Raw genomic sequence first — 19,060 nt, 5'->3', positions numbered from 1 at the left:
ATATTTATTTATTTATGTATTTTGGGAGTGCCAGGTCTTAGACACAAGAGGGAGGAGATATGGGGATGTATGTATGTTTAGCTGATTAACTTTGTTATAGAGAAGAAACTAACACACCATTGTAAAGCAATTATACTCCAATAAAGGTGTTAAAAAAAAAGAACTACAATGAGGTGTCACCTCACATTGGTCAGAATGGCCATCATCAAAAAATCTACAAACAATAAATGCTGGAGAGGGTGTGCAGAAAAGGGAACCCTCTTTCACTGTTGGTGGGAATGTAAATTGATACAGCCACTATGGAGAACAGTATGGAGGTTCCTTAAAACACTAAAAATAGAACTACCATATGACCCAGCAATCCCACTACTGGGCATATACCCTGAGAAAACCATAATTCAAAAAGAGTCAGTACCAAAATGTTCATTGCAGCTCTATTTACAATAGCCAGGAGATGGAAGCAACCTAAGTGTCCATCATCAGATGAATGGATAAAGAAGATGTGGCACATATATACAATGGAATATTACTCAGCCATAAAAAGAAACGAAATTGAGTTATTCGTAGTGAGGTGGATTGACCTAGAGTCTGTCACACAGAGTGAAGTAAGTCAGAAAGAGAAAAACAAATACCGCATGCTAACACATATATATGGAATCTAAGAGAAAAAAAAAAAGGTCATGAAGAACCTAGGGGTAAGATGGGAATAAAGACACAGACCTACTAAAGAATGGACTTGAGGATATGGGGAGGGGGAAGGGTAAGCTGTGATAAAGTGAGAGAGTGGCATGGACATATATACACTACCAAATATAAAATAGATAGCTAGTGGGAAGCAGCCGCATAGCACAGGGAGATCAGCTCGGTGCTTTGTGACCACCTAGAGGGGTGGGATAGGGAGGGTGGGAGGGAGGGAGATGCAAGAGGGAAGAGATATGGGAACACATATATATATGTATAACTGATTCACTTTGTTATAAAGCAGAAACTAACACACCATTGTAAAAAAAAAAGAATAAACCATTTCTCTATCATCAAAAAAAAGATAATATAATAATATAATATGTGGATAATAATCCACATATTAATTGTCAAATGTTAAAAACAAGTAGAGGATCTTAAAAGCAGCGAGAGAAGAAGAACTTGTTACCTAGAAGGGAACCAACATAAGACTATCAGCCAATTTTTCAGAAGAATCCTTTGCAGGCCAGAAGAGAGTGAGATGATATATTCAAAGTGTTGAAAGAAAAAAAAATCCTGCCAGCCAAAAATACTCTACTCAACAAAGTTGTCCTTCAGAACTGAAAGAGAGATTAAAAGTTTTCCAGACACATAAAAGCTGAAGGGTTTAATCATCACCAGATCTGCCTTAAAAGAGATATTAAAGGAGTTCTTCAAGCTGAAACAAAAAGATGCTAATTAGTAACAGGAAAACATATGAAACTAAAATGCTCACTGGTAAAGTTAAATATATAATTAAATTAAAAATATTCTAATGTAATGCTGTTAGGTCAATCACATATAACTCTAGTATGAAGGTTAAAAGACCAAAGTGTTAAAAATAACTGTAACATAATTTTTTAATGGATACACAGTGTAAAAAGGTGGAATTTTGACATCAAAAATATACAATTTGGGGGTGGAGGAGTTTGGTACGTGTTAAAAGTTAGTTATCAGATTAAAGTAGACTGTTATAAGTGTAATGTTTTATGTAAGCCTCAAGGTAACTATAAAGCAAATGCCTACAGTATATAGAAAGGAATCTAAGCATACCAGTACAGTACATCAAATAACAAATGAAGAGAACAAGAAAGGAATAAAGGCACAGAGGAATTAAAAAATAACCTGAAAATAATGAATGAAATGGAAACAGTAAGTCCATAATATGAATAACCACTTTAAATATAAATAGAATAAATTCTCCAGTCAAAAGGCATAAAATGGCTTAATGGCTTAAAAAGAAGTTCCAACTGGGGAATTCCCTGGTGGTCCAGTTTTTAGGACTCTGTGCTTTCACTTCCGAGGGCCCAGGTTCAATCCCTGGTCAGGGAACTAAGATCCCAGAAGCTGAAGAGTGAGGCCAAAAAAAAAAAAAAAAAAAAAAAAAGACTATCTTGAAAGAAATATCAATAAGAATTTAAGAATTTTAGAAAGTTCCAAGTATATGAAGTTTATGTTGGCTACAAGAGACTCCCCACAGCTTTAAGGACACACATAAAGTGAAAGTGAAGAGATGGAAAACAGTATTCCATCAGATGAAAACTAAAGGAAAGCAGGAGAAGCTACATTTATATCAGACAAAATAGACTTTACAAAGATTGTAAAAAGAGAAAGAATGTCATTATATAATAATAAAAGGGTCAGTTCATCTAGAAGGTATAACAATTTTAAATATTTATACACCAAGCATAGGAGCACCTAAATATATAAAGCAAATATTAGCGGATCTGAAGAGAGAAATATACATCAATACAATAAAAGCAGGGTACATCAATACCCTGCTTTTGGCAATAGACTATCCAGACAGAAAGTCAATAAGAAAACATTGGATTTAATCTACATGTTAGGACAGATGGAACAAACATATATATATAGAACATTTCATGCAAGAACAGCAGAGTACACATTCTTCTCAAGCTCACACGGAACATTATCCAGGATAGATCATATGTTGGGTGACAAATCAAGTCTTAATAAATTTAAGAAGATTGAAATCATATCAAGTATCATTTCTGATCACAATGATCTGAAACTAGAAATCATTTACAAGAAAATGGAAAAAAATCACAAATAAGTGGAGATTAAATAACATGCTTTGGAAAATCCAACATGTTAAAGAAGAAATCAAAAGAGAAATAAAAATAATACCTTGAGATAGATGAAAATGAAAACAAAACATACTGAAACTTATGGGATGTAGCAAAAGCAGTTCTAAGAGGGAAGTTTCTAGTGAAAAAAGCCTTCATTAAGAAATAAGAAAAATCTTGGCTTCCCTGGTGGCACAGTGGTTGGGAGTCCGCCTACCAATGCAGGGGACACGGGTTCGTGCCCTGGTCCGGGAGGATCCCACATGCTGCGGAGCGGCTGGGCCCGTGAGCCACGGCCGCTGAGCCTGCGCGTCGGAGCCTGCGCTCCGCAACGGGAGAGGCCATAACAGTGAGAGGCCCGCGTACCGCAAAAAAAAAAAAAAAAAAAAAAAAAAAAAAAAGAAATAAGAAAAATCTCAAATAAACACTTAACTTTACACCCAATGTATTAGAAGTAGAAGAACAAAATAAGCCCCAAGTTAGCAGAAAGAAGGGAATAACAAAGATCAGAGAAGAATGAAACAGAGACTAAAAAGAAAATAGAAAAGATCAATAAAACTAAGTGCTACTTTTTCTAAAAAAGATAAACAACTGAAAAATCATTAGTTAGACTTACCAAGGAAAAACGAGAGAGGACTCAAATAAATAAAATCAGAAATGAGAGAGGAGAAATTACAGTTGATATCACAGAAATACAAAGGCTCATGAGAGATTACTATGAACAATTATATGCTAACAAATTAGACAACCTAGAAGAAATGGATACATTACTAGAAACATAAAACCTACCATGACTGAATCAGGAAGAAATAGAAAATCTGAACAGTGCAATTACTAGGAAGAAAATTGAATAAACAGTAAAAAATCTCTTAACAAGAAAAGGCCAACAGTAGATGGTTTCTTGGGTGAATTCTACCAAACATTTAAAGAAGAATTAAGACCAAATCTTCCCAAACTCCTCCAAAATATAGAAAATGAGAGAACACTTCCCAGTTCATTTTACAAAGCCAACATTACCTTGATATCAAATCCAGACAAGGGCACTACAAGAAAAAAAGCTATAGATCAATATCCCTGATGAACATGGATGCAAAAATCCTCAACAAAATATTAGCCAACCAAATTCAATAATACATTAAAGGGATTATACAACACGATCAAGCACAATTTATTTCAGGGATGCTGTGATGGTTCAACATTCACAAATCAGTAAATGTGATACACCACATTAACACAATAAAGGATAAAAGTCATATGATCTTCTCAATAGATGCAGAAAAATCATTTGACAAAATTCAACATCCTTTTAGTATAGAAACTCTCAACAAACTGGATATAGAGGGACTATACCTCAACATAATAAAGGCCATATAGGACAAGCCCACAACTAATACCAGAAAGAATGGTGAAGAGCTGAACACTTTTTATCAGATCAGGAGTAAGACAAGAATTACCATTCTTACACCTTTTATTCAACAAAGTACTGGAAGCCCTAGCCAGAACAATTAGGTAAGAAAAATAAATAAAAGGCATAGTTTTGGAGTGGGAAGAAGTAAAATTGTCTCTATTTGTAGATGACATGATATTATATATAGAAAACCTTAAAGACTCCATTAGAAAACTATTGTATTAATAAACAATTTCAATAAAGTTGCAGGATACAAAATCAATTTACAAAAATAAGTTTCATTTCTATACACCAATAATGAACTATTAGAAAGAGAAATTAAAGAAACAATCCCATTCACAGTACGATGAGAAAGAATAAAATACTTGTGAATAAATTTAATCAAGGAAGTGAAAGATCTTTGCACTGAAAACTATAAGACATTGATGAAAGAAATTGGAAAGGACACAAATAAATGGAAAGATATCTCATGTTCATGGGTTGGAAGAATTAAAATTGTTAAAATATCCATACTACCCAAAGTGATCTACAGATTCAATGCAATCCCTATTTTTGTTGATTTGTAGTTATTTATTTGTTGTTTATGGGGGTGATGAACATTGGGACCTCCTAGCCCTGTATCTTGCTGATGTTGCTGTATCCCTCACATAGCAGTCTTAACAGCTTTTTTTTTTGTAGATTCCATGTGATATTTTTTCACATAAGCCATCATATCATCTGTGGATAGGTATAGTGTTATTTCTTTATTTCCAATATACATGCCTTTTGTTTACTTTTCTTGCCTTATTGCACTAGTTAGGACTTCCAGTTAGATGTTGAAAAAGTGTAGTGAGATTGAACATCCTTATCTTGTTCCTAATCTTAGGGGAAAACATCTAGTCTTTCACTGTTAAGTATGATGTAGGCTGTAGGTTTTTCATAGTTGCTCTTTATCAAGTTGAGGAGATTCCCCTCTACTCCTATTTGCTGAGTTTTTTTTTAAATCATGAATGGTGTTGAATTTTTTCAGTTGATTTTCTGCATCAATCGATATGATTATGTGGGGTTTCCTCATAAGCCTGTTAATTTGGAGGATTACATTGATGGATTTTCAAATATTGATCCAGCTCTGTATTCCCAACACAAACCTAACTTGGTTGCAGAGCTTTGCTATTTTTATATATTGCTGGATTTAAGAAGAGATGGGAGAATTGCAGTAATTCTCTCTCTGATGAAGCAAGATGCAGTGGGATCAGGTGCCCAAGTGGAAGAATTGGTCTTAGATAGGAGCAGTGACCTGCTATCCACAGTTACAGGGAGACTGTGTTGGCACAGATGGGAGTAGGTGGGCAAAGGTGGTTAGAGATTTTGGGAGTTTTCTTCTGATGACTTCTATTTTTGATGTGTTAACCACTGTAAACCGAGCATAGGAAAAGTAGAGGAGGATGACAGGAGTGCCAGTTTCAGAAGGGTTTAATGCAATGATTGAAGGCTCCATCTTTCTCTAGTGGGCCTTGGTGAGCTGCTGAATATTCTATAGCAGAGGAGTGGGGTATGATCAGACCTAACATTTGGACTTGATTTTGTAGACAGAATGGTTAGGAAGTATAAAGGTTGGGGGTGGACAGTAACCTAGGTTGGAAGTGATGGGACCTAAACTAGGCTGCAAAGATGGAGAGGAGCTGTTGGCAGAGCTAGAATGAAATGGAGTTGGCACTTGGGTGGCAGAGGCAGCAAGGAGAATATTGTTTATTCATTAATTCACTTTATTTATTTATTCATTCTTTCAAGAAATATTAATGAGAGATAAACAGTGGCCTATTGGAGGTCAGGGCACAAGCACAGAAGGCTGAAGAATGGGTTGGCAGCTCAGCAGGCATTGGGGCCCCAGCAAAGAAAAAAACGATGAGTTCATGGCCCAGTAGGGATTGGGGCCTGATTGAGGAAGGGAGAAGAGCAGGGTGGCAGCCCTTTGTCTGAGGATATTGGTTACATACAAAACATAGGACATATAAAGATATTAAATTTTTCAAACACAGAATATTATAAAACTATAATAGTTTTAAAGAAATAAAACAGGAGATTGAAAATATGTACAGAGAATGGAAGATAATAACAAATGACCAAGTAGATTTGAAAAAGAACCAAATAGGACTACTATATATGAAAAAATATAACAATTGAAAACAGAAAGTCAGTGGATAGATCAGACAGCAAATTAAACCTTGATGAACAGTAAATTAGTGAACTAGAAGATAGATCCAAAGAAATTATCCAGAATGTGGGTCAGAAAGAGAAACCCAGCAACTTAGAAACAGATGCTTGCCTGGGATTCTAACCCAGCTTGTTACAAACAGAGAAACCTAGGACTCTAACTAGCCTCTGCTTGTCTGGGACTCTAACCTGGCTTCTAGAATATACTCAGAATCTTAAGAATCAAAGTCTATCCTCACCGTGTTTCAGCGGACATTTATCTGGAGCACCGGGTTTTGGTTGGAGTCAGACTCAACAGTGGACACCCAAATGAGCAAGCAGACTGGAGACAAAATTTTTGGTGGGAGATGGGAAGCTTGGTTGTCCGAGTTGAGGGTCTGATGGTGGTTCTGATCCAGATCTGAGTTGCGGCACCAAAAACTGTTAAAGAGAACCAAAGTTGGACAGAAGTTACAGTGGTGAAGATAGATTTTATTCAATAAATTATTGCAACAGCAGAAGAGAGACTCCAGTATAGAACTGGGCTCAATTCTGAATACAACCAGAAAAACTGGGGATTTATAGCTAAGGAGCAAGTTGAGGGGGAGCATTGGTGGATGGAAAATTAGTAACAGGAGCCATGAAGTCTGGGAGAATTCTGGCTGAACTGACCTAACAGGATTCTTGCTGACGATAGGCTAGGTGATCAGGTATCACCTGGGGGATAGTGTGGATGAGCAGTTTGATCAGATATCAAGGGTGGGGAATTCTCACTAAACTGACCTAGTAGGAGTCTAGCTAGAACTGAATTCTACAAGGAAGTAAGTACATGGATGGGCCTTACTGGGGAGAAGGTTCAGGGAAGCCTGACTAAAGTTTGGTCAAGCAAAGAATCTTTGTCAGTGGACATGAGTTTTCAAATCCGTTGGGTAAATACCAAGGAATGTGTTCACTGGATCATATAGTAAGAGTATATTTAGTTTGGCATGAACCACCAAACTGTCTTCCAAAGTGGCTGTACCAATTTGCATTCCTACCAGCAGTGCATGAGTTCATGTTGCTCTACATCCTCACCAGCATTTGTTGTCACCTCATAATGTTTTGAAATGTTGTTTGGCCTTTGAAGTCCTATGGTTTGGGAATGGGATGTTTTGCCACACACTCATTTTGTCTGAGACAGCCTTTTCCTCCCTTTTGGCAAACACTTACCCACATTTCAGGTTCTACCTCTTCCTGAAACTCTGCCTGATCCATTCCTCTGGGCTCCTACAGCCTTCCTTTACTTGTATTTTTGTCTCCTCCACCAGACAGGGGGTAAGTCTGACTATATGAAGCCACAAAAATTTACAGACAAGATCCTTGGTCCCAGAACCTGTTCTGGACTGGACATATAGGGTGAGTTAGACATGGTCCATATCATTGAGCGTTGCTGTAAAATTAAATGACTATAAAAGTCCTTAGTATAGTGCCTAGGACAGTGTAAGCACTCAATGAATGTTAACTATAATCATCACCATCACCACCACCACCACCACCATCATCAGTATCTTTCCCTGTCAGTTTATAAAGATATAGCCCATTTTTAACAGATAAAATCACCCCCCTAGTGACGCTTTCAATTTTCATTTTTGCAAACAAATGAGTAAGGCTTATACTTGTTCACGCATGGGTCCTTGCAAAGTATTTTTCCCTTTAGAGCAAAGGTTCTTGAAGTGTGGTCACTGAATCAGTTAGCATCAGCATTACTCACAACTTGTTAGAAATGCAAATTCTCAGGCCCCATTCCACACCTACTGAATCAGAAACTCTGATAGTGGGTGAACCTTGACAACCTGCGTTTTAGCAGGCCCACTAGGTGATTCTGTTGCACTGCTCTAGGACTCTTGGGTGTATACATGGAAATGGGATTGCTGAGCCAATAGGATACATGAATTTAAAAGTTTTTTAAAAAAATATTTATCTGGTTGCGTCTGGTCTTAGTTGCGGCAGGGGGCTCCTTAGTTGCCGCTCAATGGCTCCTTAGTGTGAACTCTTAATTGCAGCATGCATGTGGGATCTAGTTCCCAGACCAGGGACGGAACCCGGGCCTCCTGCAGTCTTAACCACCACACCACCATGAAAGTCCCGCACTTAAAAGTTTTAACAGACACTGTCAAATAGCCCTCCAACACCCCCTCACCCCCCGCCCCCACGGCAACTTCCACTTGGAAGGCTGGAACAGGCCTCTCCAATCCCGCTCCCATCTCATCTGACGCGCCCCGCCCTGACTTTCTTGCATCAGCCTCCCGCTAGCCCCGCCGGCTACGAACAGACGCAGGCGCAGTTAGAGTATCTCAGAAGTGTGAGCCGCACACAGGTCTGGGCTTCAATTCCCACGCTTGGAGAAAGGAGGTGGAAGGAGTCAGAAAGGGGCGATATCTATCTCTGGAGTGGGTGCGACAAAGGCAGAGTAGGGAGTAGTGAAGTTTAGGGTTCGCAGCTTTTCTTGGATCCGGCTCTTAGAACCAAGAGTTTGCCTGCATTTCTTACGAGTAGGGTGTTGCCACTTTTTAAAGTATTGGAATAAAGAAAAGAGAGAACTCAGGAACCTGAAGCTCGGCCCCACCTGCGGCAGCGGCGCACCAATTGGCCAGTGGTGGGAGCGCATGCGAACCAGTGAGAATGACATCATATTGTAGATCCCAGCGGAGAGAGGCTTTGGGCGAGGGAGGAGCTCGGGTGAGAGTAGCAGGGTGGAATCAGTCCGGGCCAACTTCAGGCTGAAGCACCTACTAAGAGGTCGAGATCCTCAGAACGGGGGAGAGGAAGGAGTCTTGGAGGCAGCTAGGCTGGGGCTGGACTCCCGAGGGTGGAAGCCACTGCCCAGGAGGAGGTTAGAGCCACCGAAGACAGTCGGGTGGCCGCCAGGGGGTGACCGTGCCTGCACACATCCACAAATGGTTCCGCACAGACTGGCCTATATATTTTGAAACGGTTTATTTTTGTATCTCTTTCTTCTTCTGCCCTAATGTCCCTGAGAAAAAGAATCATGGGTGATTCGTTGAATCTCCAGCACCTAATGGGAGGCCCGGTAACAAAAAAGGCACGTAATTAAGATGGTTGACTGATTGAATGAAAAGGGGGAAAAAGAGAGGAAAAACCTCAGAGATGTTCATGGTTTACTTAAGTTTAGGACATTTTTTTCCCCCTGTAGATGAGACATTTTAAATGTTCACCAGCAGACCCTGAGCCTACGCAGCTTTTACGTTGTTGCAGTCGGAGTGTACACATAACCCTGTGTCCTTAGTTACAGCATAATAATTTTCCCCTGTTGCTATAGAATCTCCACAGCCATCATCCATCGGTAATGGTTATAGAATGTTCCATCAGACAGCTGTGCCACGAATCACTTAACCCTTCCCCTCTTGTTGGATATTAAGACTACTTCTCTGTTTGACCATCAGAAAATAGCCTTGTTAGGAATAATTTTGTGCTTAGAGCTTTTCTTGTTTCGGAGTAGGGTTGGGTGGATATTGAGGAGCAGAATTAGTGGGAAAATGGCATGAATGTTTTAGGCTCTTATTGACCCACTTTCCTGAAAGGGATTGTACCCATTGATGCCAGAGGCCAAATCCGAAATCAACCCTAGTGAACTCCAGGTATTGTTCCAGGCTGGTTTAAAATTCTCCCTCCTGAAGCAACTCTCAAGTTTATTATTAGTTCTGCCCTTTGGGGCAAGACAAACACACACTAAAGGCTCAGGGACAACTTTAGCAACTACAACAGCTGACATTGAGAGAGGGTGCAGCTCAGCTTTCAAGCTTGGGCAACAGGTGTGGATGAACTTGCCTCACGGAGACAGGGAATCTGAGAAGAGGAACAGGTTTGGGGGTGGGGGCAGATGAGATCAGTTTTAAATACATTTAGTATGAGGTGCCTTTGGGACATCTAAGGGGATGTATCCAGGAGACATGCATACATACGGATAAACAGCAATATTTGCCCTTCTCTGAACTCCTAGAGTTTCCTATCTGTGGATCTCTCATGGCTTAGCCTTCCTTTTCCCTTGCACTACCCTGGGAGCTCTTTGAGGCCAGGATAAGGGCCTGATTCATTTGTATATCCCTCCTCCCAGTGCATTACACCTACGAGCCTTTAAAAGTCTGCCCTAGATGAAGGAATTTCAATGATTTCTTAACTGGACAATTCCTGCAGTAGGATTTCTCTTCTGGGGGGAAAATTTGAGACGCTTGAGAGTTCTGAGAAGGCTTCCTGTAAGAGGTGGCATAATGTTACTGTTAATAATTGTGACCATTTTTGAACACCTACTGTATGGCAGTCACTCTGCTACACACATGCATCAGAAAAGCCACTTCTTGCCTGCCATCTTTACACCTCCGTTCTGGGAGAATCTGTTCTACTTACAGCTCCTGCTGAATGGGCAAGCCAGGCCTGACTATGTACTGTATCCTCCCTTCCCTTAAGGTACAGCTGATTGCATCTGATCCAAGCCCAGCCAGACAACCTGAGAGTTTTATGGCCCTGCTTGACAAGATGATGTGGACCAATCAGATTGCACTTTTGGGAAAGTGAAATAAGAGATGCAGAGGGGAGTTGCCAGTTAGTTGTTGAGCGGGCAGGTCTAGCAGACCAGGATGCTGGTGGGGGGGTGGGCATTATGGAACAAGTCAAGTGTCAGCTGCATTTCTTTTTTTTAAAAAAATATTTATTTATTATTTATTTATTTAGGCTGCACCGGGTCTTAGTTGTGGCATGCGGGATCTTCACTGTGGCGTGCGGGCTCTTTAGTTGTGGTGTGTGGGATCTTTTAGTTGCATCATGTGGGCTCCTAGTTGTGGCATGTGGACTTCTTAGTTGTGCCATGCAAACTCTTAGTTGCGGCGTGCATGCAGGATCTAGTTCCCCAACCAGGGATTGAACCCGAGCCCCCTGCATTGGGAGCACGGAGTCTTACCCACTGCACCACCAGAGAAGTCCCTCAGCTGCATTTCTGAGTTGAGCACGATGCATGGGGGAAATGTGCAGAAAGAAGCAGACATGTAATGTAGATGAGTCATGTTAATAGCAAAGCTCTAGAGCAGAGGCCCATGCCTCATCCAGAACTTTCCTACAGCTCCAGGCTTAATGAGCTCTAACTGTGCTCAACTTCCTGATTTTGGATTTCTGATTCTTGATCTAGCTTGACTGAGTTTCTCTTCCTTGTGTCCAAAAGAGCCCTAACCAAAACAACCCATTACATAGGTTTGGCCCTCTGAGGTGAGTGTATTTTTCCTCATTTTACAAATGAACAAACTGAGGCTTAATGAGATTAACTTGACTAAGGTAACCTAGCCAGTAGGTGATGGAGCTAGTCTATGTGATTCTCTTATTCTCTTTTAAAAGTGTTAAGGTGTTATTGTTATTTTTAAAAATTACCACAAATTTGTTACAAAAAAAGATAAAAGAAAAATAATCAATACAGAGATTATGTGTCTGATTCTCAGTCAGCTTCTCCAACTCTCCCCTACATTTACTAAGCTCCAGCTATACTGGCCTCCGTTTCTGGAACACATCAAGGTTGTTCTTGCCTTTGGGCCTTTGCACCGAATCTTCCTTCTCCTTGGAATGCTTTTCTTCTTGATTTTCTGGTGGCTGGCTCCTACTTGTCATTTAGGTCTCAGCTCAATTGTCACTTCCTCAGAGAGGCCCTGCCCAGCCATGCAATGTGAAATAGCCCACCCAACCCTTTCCCCCTACTTCTCTCCATCATATCACCCCGTTTTTTTCTCCACAGACCTTATTGTGTTGATATTGTGTCTGAAATTGTGCTATTCATTTATGTCATTGCTTATCGTCTGTCTCTCCTTCAACACAGAGCAGAGGCCTCATCTGTAGTCCCAGAACCTAAAACAGTGCTGCCATATAATAGAAGTTCACTCAGTATTTGTTGAATGAGTGAATGAATGAATGTATAAACTAAAGAAAGAAACCTTTATCCAACCCTCTTTTCCCCAATACCAATTCCCAGAGACAGTAACTCAACAGTTCTACATCTTCCCAGATATTTTCTGTGCATATACAAACATATACCTCTCTTATATAAAAATAAATGTGCATATATTCCTTTTTAACGGCAATGGAAGTTCTGCAACCTGCTTTTTCACATGACAAATTATCATTAACACCTTTCCATGTCAGTACTTAACTACTTCATTAAAAAAGCCCAAATTCATAGTATTAAATTGTATGGATATAACAGAATTTATTTAACTAAGGCCCCTCTTTCTTTTAACTTTTTATTTTATATTGGAGTATAGTAGATTAACAATGTTGTATTAGTTTCAGGTGTACAGCAAAGTGATTCAGTTATACATATACATGTATCTATTCTTTTTCAAATTCTTTTCCCATTCAGGTTGTTACATAATATTGAACAGAGTTCCCTGTGATATACAGCAGGTCGTTGTTGGTTATCCATTTTAAATATAGCAGTGTGTACATGTCAATCCCAAACTCCCTAACTATCCCTGCCCCAACCCTTCCCCCGCTGCTAACCATAAGTTTGTTCTCTAAGTCAGTGAGTCTGTTTCTGTTTGGTAAATAAGTTCATTGGTATAATTTTTTCTACGTTCTGCATATAAGAGATTCTCTTTCTCTGTTTAACTTACTTCACTCAGTATGACAATCTCTAGGTCCATCCATGTTGCTGCAAATGGCATTATTTCATTCTTTTTAATGGCTGAGTAATATTCCATTATCTATATGTACCACATCTTCTTTATCCATTCCTCTGTCGATGGACGTTTAGGTTGCTTTCATGTCATGGCTATTGTAAACAGTGCTGCAATGAACATTTGGGTACATGTATATTTTCAAATTATTGTTTTCTCTGGATATATGCCCAGGAGGGGGATTGCTGGATCATGCAGTAGCTCTAATTTTGGTTTTTTAGTGAACCTCCATACTGTTCTCCATAGTGGCTGTATCAATTTACAGTCCCACCAATAGTGTAGGAGGGTTCCTTTTTCTCTACACCCTCTCCAGCATTTATTGTTTGTAGATTTTTTGATGATGGCCATTCTGACTGGTGTGAAGTGATACCTCATTGTAGTTTTGATTTGCATTTCTCTGATAGTGATGTTGAGCATCATTTCATGTGCTTATTGGCCATCTGTATGTCTTCTTTGGACAAATGTCTATTCAGGTCTTCTGCCCAGTTTCGGACTGGGTTGTTTGTTTTTTTAATATTGAGCGGCATGAGCTGTTTATATATTTTGAAGATTAATCCTTTGTCCGTTGATTCATTTGCAAATATTTTCTCCCATTCTGAGGGTTGTCTTTTCGTCTTGTTTGTAGTTTCCATTGCTTTGCAAAAGCTTTTAAGTTTCATTAGGTCTCATTTGTTTATTTTTGTTTTTATTTCCATTACTCTAGGAGGTGGATCAAAAAAGATGGTGCTGTGATTTATGTCAAAGAGTGTTCTTCCTATGTTTTCCTCTAACAGTTTTATAGCGTCCGGTCTTACATTTAGGTCTCTAATCCATTTTGAGTTTATTTTTGTGTATGATGTTAGGGAGCGTTCTAATTTCATTCTTTTACATGTAGCTGTCCAGTTTTCCCAGCACCACTTATTGAATGGTGGTCTTATTGAAGACTGTCTTTTCAACATTGTATATCCTTGCCTCCTTTGTCATAGATTAGTTGACCATAGGTGCGTGGGTTTATCTTTGGGCTTTCTATCCGTTTCCATTGATCTATATTTCTTTTTTTGTGCCAGTACCATATTGTCTTGATTACTGTAGCTTTGTAGTATAGTCTGAAGTCAGTGATTTTGATTCCTCCAACTCCATTTTTTTCCCTCAAGACTGCTTTGGCTATTCGGGGTCCTTTGCGTTTCCATACAAATTTTAAGATTTTTTGTTCTACTTCTGTAAAAACTGCCATTGGTAATTTGATAGGGATTGCATTGAATCTGTAGATTGCTTTGGGTACTATAGTCATTTTCACAATATTGATTCTTCCAATCCAAGAACATGGTATATCTCTCCATCTGTTGGTATCATCTTTAATTTTTTTCATCAGTGTCTTATAGTTTTCTGCATACAGGTCTTTCGTCTCCCTAGGTAGGTTTATCACTAGGTATTTTATTCTTTCTGTTGCAATGGTAAATGGGAGTGTTTCCCTAATTTCTCTTTCAGATGTTTTATCATTAGTGTATAGGAATGCAAGAGATTTCTGTGCATTAATTTTGTATCCTGCTATTTACCAAATATATAGATTAGCTCTAGTAGTTTTCTGGTAGCACCTTTAGGATTCTCTATGTATACTATCATGTCATCTGCAAACAGTGACAGTTTTACTTCTTCTTTTTTGATTTGCATTCCTTTTATTTCTTTTTCTTCTCTCATTGCTGTGGCTAGGACTTCCAAAACTATGTTGAATAATAGTGGCGAGAGTGGACATCCTTGTCTTGTTCCTGATCTTAGAGGAAATGCTTTCAGGTTTTCACCATTGAGAATGATGCTTGCTGTGGGTTTGTCATATGTGGCCTTTATTATGTTGAGGTATGTTCCCTCTATGCCCACTTTCTGAAGAGTTTTTATCATAAATGGTGTTGAATTTTGTCAAAAGCTTTTTCGGCATCTATTGAGATGATCATATGGTTTTTATTCTTCAATTTGTTGATGTGGTGTATCACATGGATTGATTTGCCTATATTGAAGAATCCTTGCATCCCTGGGAAATATCCCACCTGATCATGGTGTATGATCCTTTTAATGTGTTGTTGGATTCTGTTTGCTAGTATTTTGTTGAGGATTTTTGCATCTATATTCATCAGTAATATTGGTCTTTAATTTTCTTTTTTTGTAGTATCTTTGTCTGGTTTTGGTATCAGGGTGATGGTGGCCTCATAGAATGTGTTTGGGAGTTTTCTTTACTCTGCAATCTTTTGGAAGCGTTTGACAAGGATGGGTGTTAGCTCTTCTCTAAATATTTGATAGAATTCACCTGTGAAGCCATCTGGTCCTGGACTTTTGTTTGTTGGAAGATGTTTAGTCACAGTTTCAATTTCATTGCTTATGATTGGCCTGTTCATATTTTCTATTTCTTCCTGGTTCAGTCTTGGAAGGTTATACCTTTCTAAGAATGTGTCCATTTCTTCCAGGTTGTCCGTTTTAGTGGCATAGAGTTGGATCCCATCGTGTTTTCGTTGCCATTTTTCTCTAGGTATTTTTTGATTTCCTCTTTGATTTCTTCAGTGAACTTTTGCTTATTTAGTAATGTATTGTTTAGCCTCCATATGTTTGTGTTTTTGACGTTTTTTCCCCTGTAATTGATTTCTAATCTCATAGCATTGTTGTCAGAAACGATGCTTGATATAATTTCAACATTTATAAATTTACTGAGGCTTGATTTGTGACTCAAGATGTGATCTATCCTGGAGAATGTTCTGTGTGCACTTGAAAAGAAAGTGTAATCTGCTGTTTTTGGATGGAATGTTCTCTAAATATCAATTAAATCTATCTGGTCTATTGTGTCATTTAAAGCTTGTGTTTCCTTAATAATTATCTGTTTGGATGATCTGTCCATTGGTGTAAGTGAGGTGTTAAAGTCCCACACTATTATTGTGTTACTGTCGATTCCCTCTTTTATAGCTGTTAGCGGTTACCTTATGTATTGAGGTGCTCCTGTTTTGGGTGCACATATATTTATAACTGTTATATCTTCTTCTTGGATTGATCAAGGGTGATCATTATGTAGTGTCCTTACATGTCTCTTGTAACATTCTTTATTTTACAGTCTGTTTTATCTGATGTGAGAATTGCTACTCCAGCTTTCTTTTGATTTCCATTTGCATGGAATATCTTTTTCCTTCCCCTCACTTTCAGTCTGTATGTGTCCCTACGTCTGAGGTGGGTCTCTTGTAGACAGCATATATATGGGTCTTATTTTGCAATCCATTCAGGGAGCCTGTGTCTTTTGGTTTGGAACATTTATTCCATTTACCTTTAAGGTAATAATCAATATGTATGTTCCTATTACCATTTTCTTAATTCTTATGGGTTTGTTTTTGTAGGTCCTTTTCCCCTCTTATGTTTCCCACTTAGAGAAGTTCCTTTAGCATTTGTTGTACAGCTGGTTTGATGGTGCTGAATTCTCTTAGGTTTTGCTTGTCTTTAAAGGTTTTGATTTCTCCATCGAATATGAATGAGATCCTTGCTGGGTAAAATAATCTTTGTTGTAGGTTCTTCCCTTTCATTACTTTAAGTATGTCATGCCTCTCCCTTCTGGCTTGTAGAGTTTCTGCTGAGAAATCAGTTGTTAACCTTATGGGTGTTCCCTTGTATGTTATTTGTCGTTTTTCCCTTGCTGCTTTCAATAATTTTTCTTTGTCTTTAATTTTTGTCAGTTTGATTACTATGTGTCTCGGCATGTTTCTCCTTGGGTTTATCATGTATGGGACTCTCCATGCTTCCTGGACTTGGGTGGCTATTTGCTTTCTCATATTAGGGAAGTTTTCAACTATAATCTCTTCAAATATTTTCTCGGGTCCTTTCTCTCTCTCTCCTCCCTCTGGGACCCCTGTAACACGAATGTTGTTGCATTTAATGTTTTCCCAGAGGTCTCTTTGGCTGTCATTTCTTTTCATTCGTTTTTCTTTATTCTGTTCCACAGCAGTTAATTCCACACTTCTGTCTTCCAGGTCATTTATCCATTCTTCTGCCTCAGTTATTCTGCTATTGATTCCTTCTAGTGTAATTTTCATTTCAGTTATTGTTCATCTCTGTTTGTTTGTTCTTTAATTCTTCTAGGTCTTTGTTAAACATTGCATCTTCTCGATCTTTTCCTCCATTCTTTTTCCGAGGTCCTGGATGTTCTTCACTACCATTATTGTGAATTCTTTTTCTGGAAGGTTTCTTTCTTCACTTCATTTAGGTGTTTTTTTTTTTTTTTTGTAACCAAAACTTTAATCCCAAGGATTCTCACAAAACATATTACAAATGACAGCATGAAAAAAAATCTTGCACAGTAACTCATAGTTCAGCTCTACAATGTACCCTTAAACTGGCAGGACATGGGTATCTTGAATAGTGTCAAATTTCCAAATAATATTACAAAGAGCTATGTATCCATATTCAGCAATCACAGAAGGTAAACTAACTTTCTTGAAACTTCTTAGATTCTAAACCCACTGGACAACCTCTTGTCCAGTGTGAAGACTAGTGGAATTTTTAAACCTCTAATCTAGTTTAAGGGTGCAACTTTAATTTTTACCTGCTGGCTTGTGTTCACAGCAGCTTTTAAAGACCGCTTAACTACAGCTGCATACCATATCCCAGCTACAGAGTCTTTTCAATTTTTACCAGTTTTGTTTCCGTAATATTAAACATCACACTTTAGCTGGGCAGGAGTTAGAGGTTTATTATCAATCTATGCAAGACTAAAAATTCAAAGCAAATTCAATTTTGCTTAAGGGAACATTGTAAAGTAACAATTCTTGATATTACATGCCTCATATGATCCATTTCAAACCATAGAGAATTACATCTTTTTGTGTCACTGTTCCAAGAGACAAACAAATGTGAACAGCTAAAATATTTTTAAAATGCACCAAGCTTATGAAGTCTCAAACAAAACTTGAATTTTCTGTACATACTCCTGTCAAATGAAGTTACTTCCTGTACACCACTCCTCTTGCAAACTGGTCTTCTATTTCCTTTCATTTCACCTAGATCGGCTACGAGACCTAGAGAAAGATGGGGACGGCTTGTGATTTCTCTCCTGGGACAGTGATCTCTCTCTTCTCCTATCTCTAGTAAGGGACCTGCTCTGGCTGCGGGAGAAACTTCTCCATCTTGGAGATCTGCGGCAAGGTGGAGGACTCCTCCTCCGATAATCATCTCGAGGGCGACGACCCCAAGAAGGAGGTGGGCCACGATTTCGACTTCTCTTTTCACCATTCGACAGTTCCACTCTTACTCGGCAGCCACATAGTGTTCTCCCATCTAGCTCTCGGACATCATCGGCTGCATCTCGAGGATCTTCAAATTCCACAAAAGCGAAGCTGGGAGGGTTTCTAGCAACCCACACACTTCGGAGTGGTCCATAATAGCCAAAAACTCGTTCCAATTCAGTCTTGTTACCATTGTTTCCAAGATTACCTACATAAACTTTACAGTCCAACGGACAGGAATCACGATGCATTTCGAGATCTCGGGTTAGAAACGCGTAGGCTCAAATCCACACACCCTCGCCTGGGTCTTCCCGGTCCCCTCGCTCCTGGCACCCACAGATGCTCTCCCACACCCGTCGTCCACGAAATGGCCCACTTAGGTGTTTTTCTGAAGTTTTATCTTGTTCCTTCATCTGGTACATAGCCCTCTGCCTTTTCATCTTGTCTATCTTTCTGTGAATGTGGTTTTTGTTCCACAGGCTGCAGAATTGTAGTTCTTCTTGATTCTGCTGTCTGCTCTCTTGTGAATGAGGCTATCTAAGAGGCTTGTGCACGTTTCCTGATGGGAGGGACTGGTGGTGGGTAGAGCTGGCTGTTGCTCTGGTGGCCCGAGCTCAGTAAAACTTTAATCCACTTGTCTGCTGATGGGTGGGGCTGGGTTCCCTCCCTGTTGGCTGTTTGGTCCGAGGTGACCCACGAATGGAGCAAACCTGGGCTCTTTGTTGCAGCTAATGGCCT

General features: G+C 39.2%; 1 pseudogene; it reads right to left on the bottom strand.

Moving 5' to 3' along the window:
- Positions 1 to 17,572: 17,572 nt before the first annotated feature.
- On the bottom strand, positions 17,573 to 18,667 carry LOC115849144 (serine/arginine-rich splicing factor 3 pseudogene; annotated as a pseudogene).
- Between the last annotated feature and the right edge of the window lie 393 nt (positions 18,668 to 19,060).

The sequence above is a fragment of the Globicephala melas genome, chromosome X (assembly GCF_963455315.2).
Source record: "Globicephala melas chromosome X, mGloMel1.2, whole genome shotgun sequence".
NCBI lineage: Eukaryota > Metazoa > Chordata > Mammalia > Artiodactyla > Delphinidae > Globicephala > Globicephala melas.
This window is presented reverse-complemented; position numbering and strand designations above follow the sequence as displayed.